A 15,845-nucleotide genomic window follows, 5' to 3' on the forward strand; every position below is an offset into this window, starting at 1 on the left:
AGAAAAAAGAGGAAATAATCTCCCCATGCTCAAAAGCTATTACTCATTTCAGCAAAGTCATTGACAAACAAAGAAGGTCTGATACATCTTTACTGTTTTACTTTGTCTTCTTTATTAATGTAAGACTGGCTATGAATTCAAGATTTTGCAAGAAATTAATGAAAACACTCCAATAGACTCAATTTGGTTACATAAGATTTACATAAGGAGATTGTACATTTTATAATTATGAATAAATTATGTGCTATACATCCTTTATATCAATAAAATTTGTGATAAACTTAAATGCAGATAGACAGATGATAGATAGATAGATAGATAGATAGATAGATAGATAGATAGATAGATAATGTATCTATACTTTTTTTTTCCACTGGAGAGCCAGTTAGTAACAATTTACCATCACACAACTGGCTTGGCTATTACCAATATTTGTAGCATGGTGTGACAAGTGCTTTGATAGTGTATGTGCAAGGACAGCTGTCAGGAAAGGGAGGAGCAATTACTTTACCTGGAGTCATTGGGAAGGCATAATAGAGATAATGACTTAAGTTTTATCTTGAGGAAAGAATGAGAAATTCTTAAGTGCAATAAAATGAGGGCAGGAATTCCATGAAAAATATCCACAAAGATTTTAAATCATAAAGTTTTGCCCAAATTTTATACCTTTACACATTTAAAGGTTATTCACCTTTAAATAAGGTGAATCATAATGTATACATTCTTCTGCAACCTGGTTTTTCTAATAAGTATTACATCATTGAATTTCACCTATGTTGATGCATAATTATATTCATTTTCATGGCTGTATCATTTGCCATTGTATCTGCTTAATGGTTTATTTATTCTTCTACCATTATGCACATTTTAAAAACTATATACATTTACAATACAGTAAATCAGATTACAAATGAAAATAATACTCATCTCTTTCTAATCATTTATCAGTTCATTTTACTATTTTGGATTGTTTGTTTCAGGTTTTTGCCATATAAAACAATACTGCCATGAACATTCTTATATATGTCTCTTATTGTACATGGGCAAGAATTGAGTAACTCCCTAGAAGTGGAATTGCTGAATTATAAAGCACAGAGGCACATTTGTACCTTTGCTTGAGGGTGTCCAGTCTTTCCAAAGTGGCTGAACCACTAGCTGTTTACTAGTAGAGTTTTTAATCATGCCACATCCTTGTCAACACTTACTATTCTCAGACTTTTTATTTCTGCCCATCTGGCAGGTGTAAAATGGCTTTCCATTCTCAGTTAAATTTTCTACTTCTTTATTTTAATGGGAATTTATGTTTTGTTATTCAATGGATTTTCCTAACATCCCTGCTGTTCAGGCCCTAGAGTTTAAAGGGAAGAAAGGGAAATAAATTATTACCCCATCATTTCTCACTGCAATAGAAATGGCATGAGTCACTTTAATATGCTCAAATGATGTGTTTGCCGTATCACTGGGTATCAAAAATACCTTAATGTCCTAATCTGAATTTGGTTTTTAATCATATAACACTGATTTTATGGGAATCAGTTGGAATCATTATTTGGAGAAACAGGGAATTCCTTCAGACAGTGTAGGTCCACCTCAATATGCTTTCAGACCTTCTCTTTCACCCAAGGGAGATAGAAAAGTAGGTGGTGTCATTAATTCATTCAACATGTCAGTATGTATTGGGCCCTAGGAATAATTAAGAACAAGGCACCTCCTTTTCTGGAATTTGCATTCTAGTGGCACAAACTAGTAATTAACAGTTCACCCCAACTTCCCTTCCCATCTCTCCAAGTCACTGGGCCCTTCATTCAAACAGCATTACTGACACATACTCCGCACCTCTGACCTGCATGAAGTGTTGGGGCCACTTCTGAGGCTTTCTTATTCTGTGTGCCACCTCCAGGAAACCCTGTCTGGCAGCCTGGCTTTGAGGCTCACAGGAGAATCATTAGTCCTTTAAGGGAGGAATTAGCTGAATCGACCTTTGGTGGCAGCTACTTTAAACAGCCATGCTTTCCCAGCTTCAGTTTACCTGCAGTCAGAACCACTTTTCAGTGCCTGTTAAAAATACACATTCCTGCACCCCACCTCCTCAATGAGCTGCTGACTCAGTAGACCCAAGAATCAGCAGTTTCACAAGCTCTTAGAGAATTCCAGTGCATGCTGAAGTTTGAAAACCACTGTCTCTCTGAAGTCCTGCAGCCAGAGAACATCAGACCCAAAGGACGTAACTAACAGATACAAAACCGCAGAGCAGGTAGCATGTTGTGGCTCTCTGTCCAGTGTCCTTGGCTCTAAGGAAATGCACCCAGAGAGAATCTGAAGCAGTAGGCCCCACTGTGCCCACCATGCGGAGGTTTGCTGGGTTGGTGAGTCAGTGAACTTTGCTGCTAGGATTCTCTGAGGAAGACGTCTTCATGACCGCTCCACCCGCCTCTGGAAGTTTGTCCAGAGAGAGCACACATGCTGAGACATTCTGGCCCGTAGGTGGCCCCTCTGGGTGGTGAATGGCATCAATTCACAAACACAGCACACTTGGAGCCCTGCTGACTTCCCATAGGAAGTCAAAGTAACAATCAGAATGGACTGTAGCCAAAGGGACCTAGGAGAGGTGGCCTCCACGAGGCCCAAGGCATGAATGGGGTGTGGTGGGGAGTACTTCCTGAGTTCCTGCTCAGAGGAGGGGAGGATCCCTATCTCTTAGCTGGTGTTTCATAAATGCCAGCCGAATGTGCAAAGAAGGGTGACAAAGAACTGAAGCATTTGGGGACACAAGGCTGTGGGAGGAGAAGGGTCTCTGTATGGACTGGATTGCCATGTTCTCAAAGAGAAAAGAACCCTTAATCCACCCACCCTCCTGCCACCCCTCCCGCTGGGAGCCCTAATGTTGGTCTCCTGTGTGACTTCAGGTTCTAACATCACTTCCCACACACTGTCCAGTTGTGCCAACTTGAGGCTCTGATCAAGGAACATGGGGCAAAACCACAGAGAAGGAAGGCGGTTTCGCTCACGTTAAACTGGATATTTGTGTTATGCTACACACTCTGCAAAGCGCTTACTTTTGTTAGCCCAAAGCTCCACCCGGGAGGCTCTTCCCTGGAGGACAAGACTGGCCCCTTCTCAGCTTTTGGGCGGAGGCTTTTAAATAAATACCACCTTCTCCAAGTTACTCTCTGTTTTATCATTCTGGTTATCTCCCACAGAGCCTTTGTCATGCTCAGTAATGATCTTACTTCCCTGTTTCCCTGTTGTCTTCCCCTCACTCTTTCAATATGCTCCGTGAAGGCAGGGATCATAGCTGTCTTGCTTAGAAGCACATCTGGACGCTGAGAAGAATCAGCACACAATTTTTATTAATGAATGTCACAATTCTAAGGCAGGTGTCCCTTGGATGAGTCCCAGGGGTACAGAGAGAAAAAGTGAGTAGCTCAACTCTGAGCACCTGGTTAGGGTGAGAGACTGACAGGAATCTGAGGTCTCTAGCTCCTGGTCCAATAGTGAGCAGGATGCTAGCACCTGTCCCTGTCCAGAAAGAAAAAGACTCAATGACATGCCTTCAGGGTAGGAAATGAGGGAGAGCCAGACACAAGCCCCATATCGGCCCAAGTCTGTCCGCCCCATAACCAGTGTTCCCAACCAGTTTCCTACTCCAGGCTTGGGACCGGGGCAGAGGAGAGAAGATTCAGGCACATCATTCTGCACCAGCATCGCTTCCTGCTCCAGCCTCGCTAGAACCCAGAGGTGAGGACTCGGCACAGGCTTAGCTGGGGCCACTACTACAAAACACCACAGGCTTTGTGGCTTGAACAAAAGAAATTTATTTTTTCACAGTCTGGAGGCTAGAAGTCCAAGATCAGGGTGCCAGCATGGCCGGAGTCTGGTGGAGACCCTCTTGCTGGCTTACAGATGGCTGCCTTCTTGCTGTGCTCTCCCATGGCGGAGAGGAGACTTCTTATAAGGACATTAGGCCCGTTATGCAAGCTCTACCTTCATGACCTCATGAAAAGCTAATTACCTTTCACAGGCCTCTCTAATTACTTCCTAATTAACATCATTACACTGTGGGGTTAGGGCTTCACCATATGAATATTGGCAGGACACAAACATTCAGTTCCTGACAGGGACCCAGTAAGCAGAATCTCAGGGCAAAAGGGAATGAATGCAAACCTTCTGTGATCCTCAGCCGAAAGGGGAGAAGAGGTCACAGGAGGTGAACAGGAAGTCAGAGAATTCCACCCATGACTGAGTGCACAGCAGCCCTCAGATGGTTCCCGTGGCTTCCTGGGCTCCCCAGACACCCCTAGGGAGGAAGGCTGCTCAGCTGGACCCCATTAGCAGGCCCTGTTTTCAATTCCCGTTTGCTGCTGGCCTGCTGCTGGCCAGCATGCTGCCCCAGGCTGGGAAAGAGCAGAGCACCACCTCATGCTGAGTCACCCAGCTCAGCCACCAGGAAACTTATATAACGAGCCAAACCGCATGTTTGTTTATCAGTCTTCAGTTCCAGGGACTGGAAAGAAAAGAGGCGAGACTGGGTGCAGTGGGAGGGCATGAGAGGTGGCAGTCCCTGGGTCCCTGGGTCTGTCCATGCCAGGAAGTCACTGTGGACCCAGGAGACTAAGAGAGGGCACACAACATGCCAGGATTCCTAGGGATTACAGGTACAGATGAAAGAGAACAGCAAGTCAGAGCATTAACTTTAAATCGGTGCAGCACGATTCCTACGCAGCCTGTTCTGCACGGCCTGGGGAATGTGAGGCCAGTCCAAAAGAACACAGGTGGTAAATGAGGAACTTTATAAAAATGTGAACTCCTGAACTAAGATATGTCTTCGGGGTATTGTTTACAACCACAAGACACAGCACTGAAGTGACAGAGGACTATGGCGGTTGGGTAGGGAAATAGCCTGTGGGCTAGAAAAATGTGAGAGGGAGGCTGTCTGAACTCGGCTGTAAAGTTCCTTTCAGTCCCGACCTTTTACTGATGAAAATTAGGAGAGTTGCCCTGGTAGGAGACGTTCCTGAAAACTGGTAGAAAGGGGATACTTTCCTTTAGAAGAATATTTGTCAACCCTAGGCCTGCAATTGCTTCTAAAAGAGCAGCAACACTCCCACCCCGACAAACACCTCCCCTATTAAGCTGTGTCAGAAGAAAGTTGTGTACAAATGAAGTTAGTCATTCTTTCCCACCTAAATCTGTATATTGGTTGCTGTTGTGGGACTTTACATGAACACAATTTCTAGGTATCTGGGTATAAATGGGGTGGTGTCTTGTTGCACTGTTTCAGCTCCTTGCCGAGTGAGAAAAGACCATCAGAGTGAGACAGACCTGAGCTGAATCCTGGAACTTTAGGTCACCTTCCTGCCTCTCTGCACCTCAGTCGTTGTACCTAACCTCACAGGGCTTCTGGGAAGGCTTGTAAAGGATATTGAAAGCTTTGGGTAATCTAAATCCCTGGACTAGTTTTTATTAGTGTATTTTTACTGGCATTTTTTAATGGATGGAAAATTAAGAAATAAACCAGCAGAAAGTGAACAGGAGAACATGTTTTATCCCATGGAGGGATAATAAAAGGGATAGCAAAAGGACAGTGTTACTATTTTTATTAACAACTTTTTGGTCTCAAACACACACACACACACACACACACACACACACACCACAAAAGAATGTGATAAAAACCATAGCCAAACTCCCCAGGAAAAAAATACACATGATCATCAAATTTTCACACAATTTCAGGTTTTTGGACACTCTGAGGGCTAATAGAAGTCTCAAAATAAAAGTCTTATAATGTAAAGAATTAGTGCTTACAAGTCCCATGCCTGCCTATTGAAAATCTACAGGAGGCACAGGACTCTATCCCTGAAAATCTCTGGTCACAACCTGTCTGCTATAGGGACCTTACTGCCCTCTTCTCCTGTCTGATTTTTGTCTTGGAGGCCAAAGATGACATTCGGGAACCAAATATTGATTGTTTGCGTAGTTTAAGGCTGGAGCTGGATGTGAGCATCCACTTGTCCACTATCTGGACACACCTTTTGCACATTGTCTGGAGGGTTGGTCAGGGAGGCTGGCACTGAGGACCAATCCTCTGTGTGGTTAAGAGAAACAAGACTGGATGCTAGAGAGGGAGTGAGGAAAATAAAAGAAATTTTTCCATCATCAACTGCTTCTGCTAGCCCTTGCCTGTGAGGTGATGCAGAAGATACAGGGGGCAGTGAATTCTCCTTACACACCCATGACTTTGAACCCTTGGCTCAGACAGAGAGACAGTGACTGGACCCTCCAGATCCCAGAACATAAGTCTTTTGAGTCTTTACCCTGAGAAATGTTCAGAAGTTGGACTCAGTGCTCCTTTCTGCCTCGCTGTGTGCTTTCTCCGTGCTCAATGGCTCACCAAGAAAACAACTGAGCTCAGTCTACTAAGGCCAAGAGAAGCAGAGAAGGGCCTGTTAGGTAGAAAGATAGGCATGAGCAGCTGGGGAAGCGTAAGATAAAGTTCAAGGAAGAACTGCCCCAACTGCCGCAGGAGGCTGACCCACGTAAAGACAACAAAGGCTTTGCAGTAGATAACTTCTTGCCTATCGGACCAGGCCAAACCGGTCCCAAACAGGTCCCAAGGCGCAGGCGCAATCGAACAAAACTAAGAACCGCCCAAATCACACCGCCTTCATTAAAATAAAATTGTGGTTTTGCTCCTGCCTGATCCCACTCACTCTTCTGTGGGAATGATTACCCACTTACCCTTGGGAAAGATGCACACCAGGAGGAACCAGAGCTGTCAATCAAATGACCTCACCCTGTCAATCACAGGAAGCACCTCCCAGCTAGGTGGTGATAAATAGAACCTCCCCTAAAAGTTCTGTGCCTTTATCTACCTTGTCTCTGGCCTGGTCCTCCGTTGGAGTGTATTCAAATACAATTTGCATTCTGCTTCGCTACTGTATCTCTCCCTTTAAATTCTTCGTTACAGCAGGGACAAGAACCAAGGAGAATAAACTCAACCCAGAACAGGCCCAGATAAGGGTAGGTTGGAGCAAACACTTCTGCGGCCCGCAGGGCATCCACCACGAACTTATTCTTAGAGCAAGACTCCAGAGAGCCTTTTATCTGGCAGAAAGTTGAGCTTCCTGTTTCAGTGATGTGTTCCCACTGCTTCTGCTGAGGACCAAACGTTTCCTTCATGGTTTACTTCTTTAAGTCATGACTCAAAACGCATTTGTGCAAATGTGTCGATCATGTCTAAACCATTACCCGTATTAACTGCTTCAATTCCATCTATCAGATGAACTAGCAGGAAACAGTGGCTCAAGAAAATAGTACACAGAGTAGGTAGGTGACTGGGAACAAACTGGGCCATGGGGTGCTACCCAGAAGGGATGATCTGGGTGGGGCTCTTGAGAGGCCTGGGGTTTTGAGTAACATTCACTGAATGTCTAAGGAAGCATGCTGTTGAGTGAGAATACCATCACCATCATCATAGGTAAAGTTTACAGGGTGATATTTTTTAAGAAAGAACCCTTCTAGGCAGTTGGCACACTTTGTTAATCATTTCAAACTCACAGTGCCACACCTTTATAAGGCAGGTACCATAAGGTAGGAAACTTATGTTCAAATGAAGAAACTGAAAATTAACAGACATGAACTTGCGGAGGATGGCACAAGCTAGGAAGAAGGCAATTGAGCCTCAAGTCATCTGAGTCCATCTGCCACTGTATCTATGTGAGTACCATCTCTGTGATAATGATGCCTCAAGATACAATATGGTATATTAGACTCCTGAAAAAAAAGTCATGTAGGACTCCCTACTCAACATTTGTGCATCTGATAGCTATCTCAAATTCAGCACATTCAAACGGAACTCTTATCCTTCTCCCCCAAACAAACAAAAATCTCTAATATACATAGTGGTTGGTGTTTCGGCTAATGGTAACTTTAACCTTCTGGGTATTGAGGCCAAAATCCCCATATTCATCCTCAACTCCTCCCTTTCTCTCAGACCACACATCCAAACCATCAGGAAATCCTTTTTGGCTTATTTTCAAAATATATGCCTATTCTGACCACTTTGTACCACCTTCACTACTATGACCCAGCATCGTCTCTCTTAGTTAAATTACTGTATTAGCCTCACTACCTTGTAGCACTATAACTTACTCTTGACCCTATAGCAAGAGTTATTCATACCTTTTTTAAAACCATTTTGGTGTAAAAAAAGTTAGAGATACAAAAAGCTTGAACAAATATCTAGCTTGATGAATTATTATAAGGTACATACATACCCTTGTAACCGCCACCCAGGTCAAGAAAGAGGTATTACCAGCCATCCTGTTTTATTTGTCGGAAGTACCACACAGGATCACTGGGCCCCATCCCAATCCCAACCCCCCTCTGCCTTCAACAGTGACAGTTATCCTGACTTTTGTCACTTCCTTCTTGTGTTTTCTTATGGTTTTATCATCCAGTGGACATCCCTAGGTACTACAGTTTAGTACCAGTGGACATCCCTAGGTACTACAGTTTAGGTACCAGTGGACATCCCTAGGTACTACAGTTTAGTACCAGTGGACATCCCTAGGTACTACAGTTTAGACTTGCCTATTTTTTGAAACTTGATATGTCTTTTAAATCTCTTTCAATTTGCAGCATTACCTCCATTCCTTTCTTTTCCTACTGGCTTTTCTGCTGAAGAACCTGAGCTACGTGGCCTGCATGCTCTCCTGCATTCTGGGTTTTGCCAGTTGAGCACTCATGGTGCTTTTCAACATGTTCCTCTGTCCTCTACGTGTTCTGTACATTGAAAGCAGCATCCAGAGTCAGCTCAGACTCTGGTTTGATCCCTTTGGCAAAATGTGGTGCATTCTTTCAACAGAAGGCACTGGCTTCCATTCTTTTTGTTTTACTGTTTTTGATGAACTTTATTTTTCAGCTTTCACACTCTTTTGATGTTAGCAGTCAATGATGTTCAATACCTAGATCCATTAATTCACTAGGGTTTGCAAAATAAGCATATTCCAATTGTATGGATTTTTTTTTCATTTAGTATTTGGAATAATTTTATAAGATCTTTCCTTCTTCTATTAATATTACAGTTTATGTAGGATATGTGCTTGGTTCTTCCCACTTATTTGCTCAGAGTTCAGGAGTTCAGATAATGAATTGGCTTCCTGTCATCCTCAAAAGGTGACCAATTTTTTGTGTCATGTGGGTGTATATAATTTTGAAGTCATAGATTTAAATGTAAATGATGGGTTTCAACACTTTGCATGTTTTATTGTTAGTGAAACTCAAAAGGCTTTTTGTCAGAAACATCAAACAGGATCATTGAAATGAAAAGATTCTCATGACCTTTCAGTTTTCATCTTAGATTTGCACATTCAAAAAAAAACTTATTTGTCTGCCTGCAATTATCCAGGTTGAAGAAGTTTCTCTGGAAGAAAATGCTTTATTTCTCCCAAATTTTGGCCAATGAGATCCTCTTCAAGTTGAGTAGTTTTGACTTGAGCTTAGTAGTATGTATGGATTGAATAACATCTTCCTAAAATTCATGTCCACCCAGAATGTGCAAACCTATGGTCTTTTTTGGAAATAGAGTCTTTGCAGATGTAACCACATTAAGGTGAGGTCATAATGGATTAGGGTAAGCTTATAAGAGGAGAGATATTTGACCACCAACACACAGGGAAAAGGTCATGTAATGATAGATGCAGAGATTGGAATGATGAATCTACAAGCCAAGGATGGCCAGCAACAACCAGAAGGTAGGAGAAAAATATGGAACAGATTCTCCCTCAGAGCTTCCATAGAGAACCAAACTGACTGACATCTTGATTCAAACTTCTAGCCTCCAGAACTATGAGAGAATAAATTTCTGTTGTTTTAAGATCCCAATTTCTGGCACTTTGTTATGGCAGCCCTAAGAATGTAATACATAGTCTTTTATAACTTTTCCACTCTCTGGTATGCAAAAGTATTATAGGCTCATCTTGGCCATATTGCGGCCCAGATCTAGAGTGTTTCTTAGCCATTTTAGTAGACAGAACTAGGGGGAAAACAGCATATTTGAAGATAAAATTATCGTGCTTCACAATGATATTTCCAATTCAAATTCTGAGAAGCCTATTTCTGAAGGATAATAGAAAATCCTACAATTATTCATTTTCTTTATCCTACTTTATAAATACAACACTCTCAGAATAACAATATCAATATCATCACTACCAGTTATGATATTTAAAAACAGTTTCAACGCTTCTGTTTATGCCCTCTCAATTCTCTTTATTTTTTAATGGTTATACTAAATTTACATTCTCAGAATATATGGTTATTATATATACTCTACCCTATGTCTTTTAATTCTCATTTAGTATAATTCTATAAGTAACTATATATTTAATTCACCAACAGTCTTTACACTGATTATTCACAAGTCATTTTTGGTTGTCTGAAGCACATTTTTTAGAAAATTCTTTAAGAAAGGCTCACAGGAACAATACTCCTTGAGCTCTTGAATGCTGAAAAGTTTGTCAGGGCCCTTTCTGCTTTAAGTTCTGATAGATTTAAATTTTCTTTCCTTGAGTATCTTAAGTATGGTACTGCATTTTCTTTTGGCATAAAGCATTGCTGTCAAAGAGTCTGATGATAAACTAATTTTCTTTCTCTTATAAGTAACATGCTCTTTTTATTGAGATGCCCAAAGGATTTTTTTTCATTTTCTTTAAAAACCTCAAAATTTTACTAATATATGTTTATTCTCCAGTATATCATATGCTCTTTCAGTACATAGTTTCAAATTTTTTTCTTTCTTTGTTTACAATTTAGGCAGGTTTTCTTAAGTTACAGTGTTTAGTTTTCATTGTTTCCTTGTTTCAGTTTTTGTCTTCAGGACTCCTATTATTTTTGTTATATCTTTTTGCCAATCTGAAACATCTGTAATGTTCTCGTAAATTCTTGTCATCTTCATTACTTTTTGATATTTAAAATGTTCTGCCTTTTCATTTTATATTTCCATTGTGTTATTTTTTTGTGTTTATTTGCTTTTGTAGTCATTCTAATTTTTTATTTCTAATTATTTGTTGAGTTTTTCACCTTATTTCTGAGCTTATCTAATTCTGATTTACTTTTTTCTCTGATTCTGATAGAAGACATTTTCTTACTGTCTGTTATTTCATTCTGAAAAATTATACTAAGGGTTTTATTTTTTTCTTTTTCTTTTTTTTTGAGCATGCCTTTTTGGCATGATTTCATGATCTGCAAGGATGTTATTTCATATTATCATTCTCTTTCTCTTATGACAGTTTTGTATGGGTTTAAATTTGATACTTTTCCGCTGCTCACTTTTTTGTGAATTGTTTTCTAGAACTATGAGAAGGAGGTTTGATTCAGGTGGCTTCCCTAATTTTACAGAGCTTCCTCCACTGTAGTTTTTGTGCAATATTGAAAAAAAAAAACCATGACAGCTTGTTTTCTGAGATTTCTCAAGTCCAGTCCCCTCCACCACTTTGCTCTTAAGCATCTTTTCCATGTCTCTTTTGCCCTATTTTGTTCTATTTTGAATCCACTCCCAGTGGCTTCTCCTCAAAGAGAACTGTGTCCAGGAAGGGAGCCTGAAACAGGCAGTTTCAAAAGTTCACAAGGACTGGCAAGGTCTAGCCCCATGGGCCTTTCCACAGGTCCCTGCACTCACCTGCCACTGGAATGTTCTTCTCAAACTGGCCTCCTGCACCTTCTGTGAATAACTGTTGGCTATTTTTGGGTTCCCCTGCCCTGAGGTCTACCAGTGCCTTGTTCCTTTCCTCTGCAGAGATGCTGATACCATGCAGGGCTGTGGCTTTTGGTGATTGGTTTCTGTCTACTGCTGCTTTGGGGTTTGTGAGGATACCATGTCACCTAGTATTAATCTAAAGGTTTTTGTTCAATCGTGCTTAGTTTTCATTCTAGTTTCTCTGTCTATTGCTACATGGAGATTCAGAAATATACAAAATTATGCTGCCACTGCTGTGGCCATCAGGGTGATGTGTCAGATTGTGACATGTCAGATTGTGCCGCTTCTCAAAAATCCTGAAATGTCTTCTCATTTCACTCAAAGCCAAAGCCAACGTCTTTACAACAGCTGCAAAGGCCATGTAGGATCAGGACCTCCCTCAGCCTCATTACTTTTCTGACCCTGCTTCTCCTCTCCTCCCTCCACTCTAGCTACCCTGACTTCCTCAGTATTCTGTGATCATGCCAGACACATTTCTCCCTTTGCACCCTTGCTCTAGCAGTCTCCTCTACTTTGATCACTCTTGCCTCAAATGTGAGCTAAGTTTCTTCAAGTCTTTGAAATCTCTTTCTCAATGACATCTAGTCTGACCACCTTCTAATACACAACCTTCTGCCCGGCACTTCCAAGTCCCTTTACTCTCTGCTCTACTACTTGTTTTTGGCACAGTATTTAACACCTTCTAACATTCAATATTTTACTTTTATTTACTATTGATATTCCCCTTGCTAGAATATAAAATCAATGAAAGCAAGAGTGTGTTTTTCTCTCTTATGTATATTCACTGCCTAAACATGTCTGGCAGAGGTAGCTTCTTAATAAATGCATGGATGAATGAATAAATGAAGCAGCCAAGGGTGCAGTTAGCTCTCAGCCAGCCACTGCTGAGCTCCTTTGGTGCTGCGTCACCACCTCCATCACCTCGCTGCCCTGGCCCTCTGGATGCCGTGGTCTACAAGCCTAGTGTCTGAATGAGTACCAAGCACAGCCAGGCAGTTTGTCCCTGAGCCTCGCAGATTATCAGAAGGCAAGCAGTGTCAGAGACATTCTTTCTAGGACCTCTCAGTTCAGCCCAAGCCAGAAATAGTGCCCCAGTCATGTGCATTCTAACATTTCAGCACCTCTGCTCCTCCTCCCACTGGAAGAAAAGCCTGGAGGGCTGGAAAACAGACAACTCCAGGCCTGAGGAAGGGACTCAAAGGTAGGGAAGAAGATGAGAATGCGTGACAAGGTCCCTGCCCCTGGGCGCCAGATGCTGAGCTGTTTAGAAAGCCTGTAACTGGAGCCAGTTGCATTCTTGCCCCTTTGGATGGAATTCCTGACTGTTATTTACTGGGTGTTCTCAGTTATTTACTGTTAGTCCCAGGAAATAGACGTCACACTGTCTGTCTTAATGATGTTCCAGCATAACTAATGAAGTCAGGACTGACTAAGCAAGCATCAGACTCAGCACTCTTACCTTCTAAGCAAACCTTGTAGGTCTCAGACCCTGCAGGTAGGTCTCCACTGTCTCCTTCCCTGAGGATAAGGAAGCCTAAGGTGGAGGCCATTTAACAAGGAATCCCTGTACCAAACAGTCTCTCCTAAGTTTAGTCTTGGAAAATGCTCCCTGAGCTCAGATGCCTGAAGGACCATTGTCTAATCTAGAGATCGCAAGCCTATTGCCAGGGCCAAGAAAACAGGTAAAAGGTCAAAACTGAGGCCTTTTCCAGCTGTAAGCTTCAGTTCCATTTTATTCTGATGGACACTGCACACACAGCAGCCAGGATTAGCTCCCACCCTCTCCACGCTGTCACGGGCATTTCAGAACCTCCTGTGAGCCTTCATTGCTCCATTCCAGGACAGTACAAAACGTGCTTTTTGAAGCCCTTTCTTCTCTTCCTTTTTTTCCCTCCCATTCCCACCTGGTGGATGGATCTTCCTTAACCAGCAAAAGTGAGTGGATTCTACTTCCATCAGTGAGGAGTGGGCCAAGAATCCTCAAATCGTAGGAACCTGATCAGATTTCAAGGTTTCCAGACTTCCTCTGATCTTAGACCAAATATCCAAGGGCCCCTACCACCCCACCAGCCACAGGGTCACCAGCCCAGCTGAGAATGGGACTACTATGGACCAGACATAGTACCTGTGATACCTTACTCATTCCATGTAAACCCCTTGAGGTAAATACCTTTCTCTTCATTGTATGCATGAGGAAACTGAGTTCAGGGGTCAAGTGACTTACCTAACATCGTGTTGCTTGGAAAAGGCCCCATCAGTTTACTGCCTTATGATATTTTCTAGCCAGCCTGTAGGTTGTGTCTGTATTCAAGGGTATCAGGGATATTCACCTCTGGTTCCTGAATTATTACAGAAATAAGACTTCCAAACAGGGAGCCTGTGCATCCTGGTTTCCCCAGGAGAGTTCTAATACCCCAGTGTAATCATGAAGAGTGCCTTCTTTTCAGAATTGTCTTCATTTGGACAATAAGTTACATAGTTATCCTATGCAAGATAGACCAGGAGTGGAAAACACTACAAAAAGAATTTCTCAAGAGGTCACCAGGCAGTGGGCATGAAGAAGGTCTCCTTAGGGCTTTAGTGTTCTCAGGGTCTGCCTCACCCAAATTCTCCTGCTGGCTTTGCCTCAGATGCTCCCTTGCAAGCTGCTTGTACCTCTCCTTGCACAGTGCCAGAGCTATGACCTGCAGGACAGGAGGAAATGAGGCTGGAACATTCCAGGGTGTTCTTACTACCCCCAAATGACCCTTCCAAGTGGATACCTGCATTACAATGAACAAACTAATTCTCCAGGCAAGTGACCCATGTCCTTCTGATTCGAACAGACAAAGGACTCTCTCTTGTGGAGGAGAAATCAAAGAGACACCAAGGTTTTGAAAGTCCTGTTAGGGAAGGAAATAAAAATATCTTTGTCTAAAGCTTTTATTCAACATTGGAGCTTCACCAGAAATGCTCCTCTATCACACAGTAGGAATGACACCATAGGAAGAGCAAGTATTTAGAAATCAATGATCTAAGTTTGTATTCTAGCTTGACCACTTATTATTTGGGTGACCTTGGGTAAGTTTCTCAACCTCCTTGAGCATCAGTTCTCTAACTCATCTGAAAAATGGGTATAAGAAGGCCTACATTGCAGTGCAATTGCAAAATAGTAGATTAGATAATGTATAAACATCTGGCATATAAGAGGCATTTATTAATAGTAATGATGATAATGATGGTGACGGAAGTCACCTTTCACTTTCACTGAATACAACATAGCAATGCCGATCTCTGGACACAGAAGGAATATTCCAAAGACATAAACTCCAAGAGGAATAGCAATAAATACTTCCCAAGGAGTCAGAAGGTTTAAGAAGAAATGGTTCAATTATTTAACCAATTCAAGCTAAATTGAGATTTATTTGCAAACCAGTATGTGCCAAGTAAAATAATAGATACTGGGGATTGCAGGAATTACCACATATAAATGAGTTCATGCCTTTAAGGTGCTCACAGCCAAATGGAGGGGCCAGGTTAAAAGGGGACCATGTCCCCACTTCACCATCATGTTAGGTGGTTTTAAAACACTGTCAGAGCAGAAAGAATGAAACAGACTGGTTTTATTCAGCACATGCAGGAACCTCACAGAGGAATAAGCAAGTGAACTGACCCTTGAGAGCTAGGCAGGATTCCTCAGCGTCTGACAGCATGTTTATACACTCGGCTGGGAAAATTTGGTTCTTTTCTTCCTTCTTCAAAGAAGACAAGTTTTTTCTTTAAAAAGAGGATAAAAGAGACTGCTGCTTCATGCTCCTCTTCCACTTTCTCATCTGCAGCCACTGGCCAATTCTAAAACTGAATACCACATTCTGAGAACCATCAAGACTGGAACACAGAACTTTTGATGCAGAAATTAATCAAGACTTGGATACGAATTTAAGCCACATATAAAAAATGTTCTAGCTTCACAGAGTTCACTTTGAGACATTTAATGTCATGGGATCACAAAATCAATACACAAAATAAGTCCTATCAGAGGTTATAAGATAAACAGTACTTGAGTTATGTCACTGCTAAGAACTATCAACAAGGTACTGGAAAG

The sequence above is a fragment of the Manis javanica genome, chromosome 11 (assembly GCF_040802235.1).
Source record: "Manis javanica isolate MJ-LG chromosome 11, MJ_LKY, whole genome shotgun sequence".
Taxonomy (NCBI): domain Eukaryota; kingdom Metazoa; phylum Chordata; class Mammalia; order Pholidota; family Manidae; genus Manis; species Manis javanica.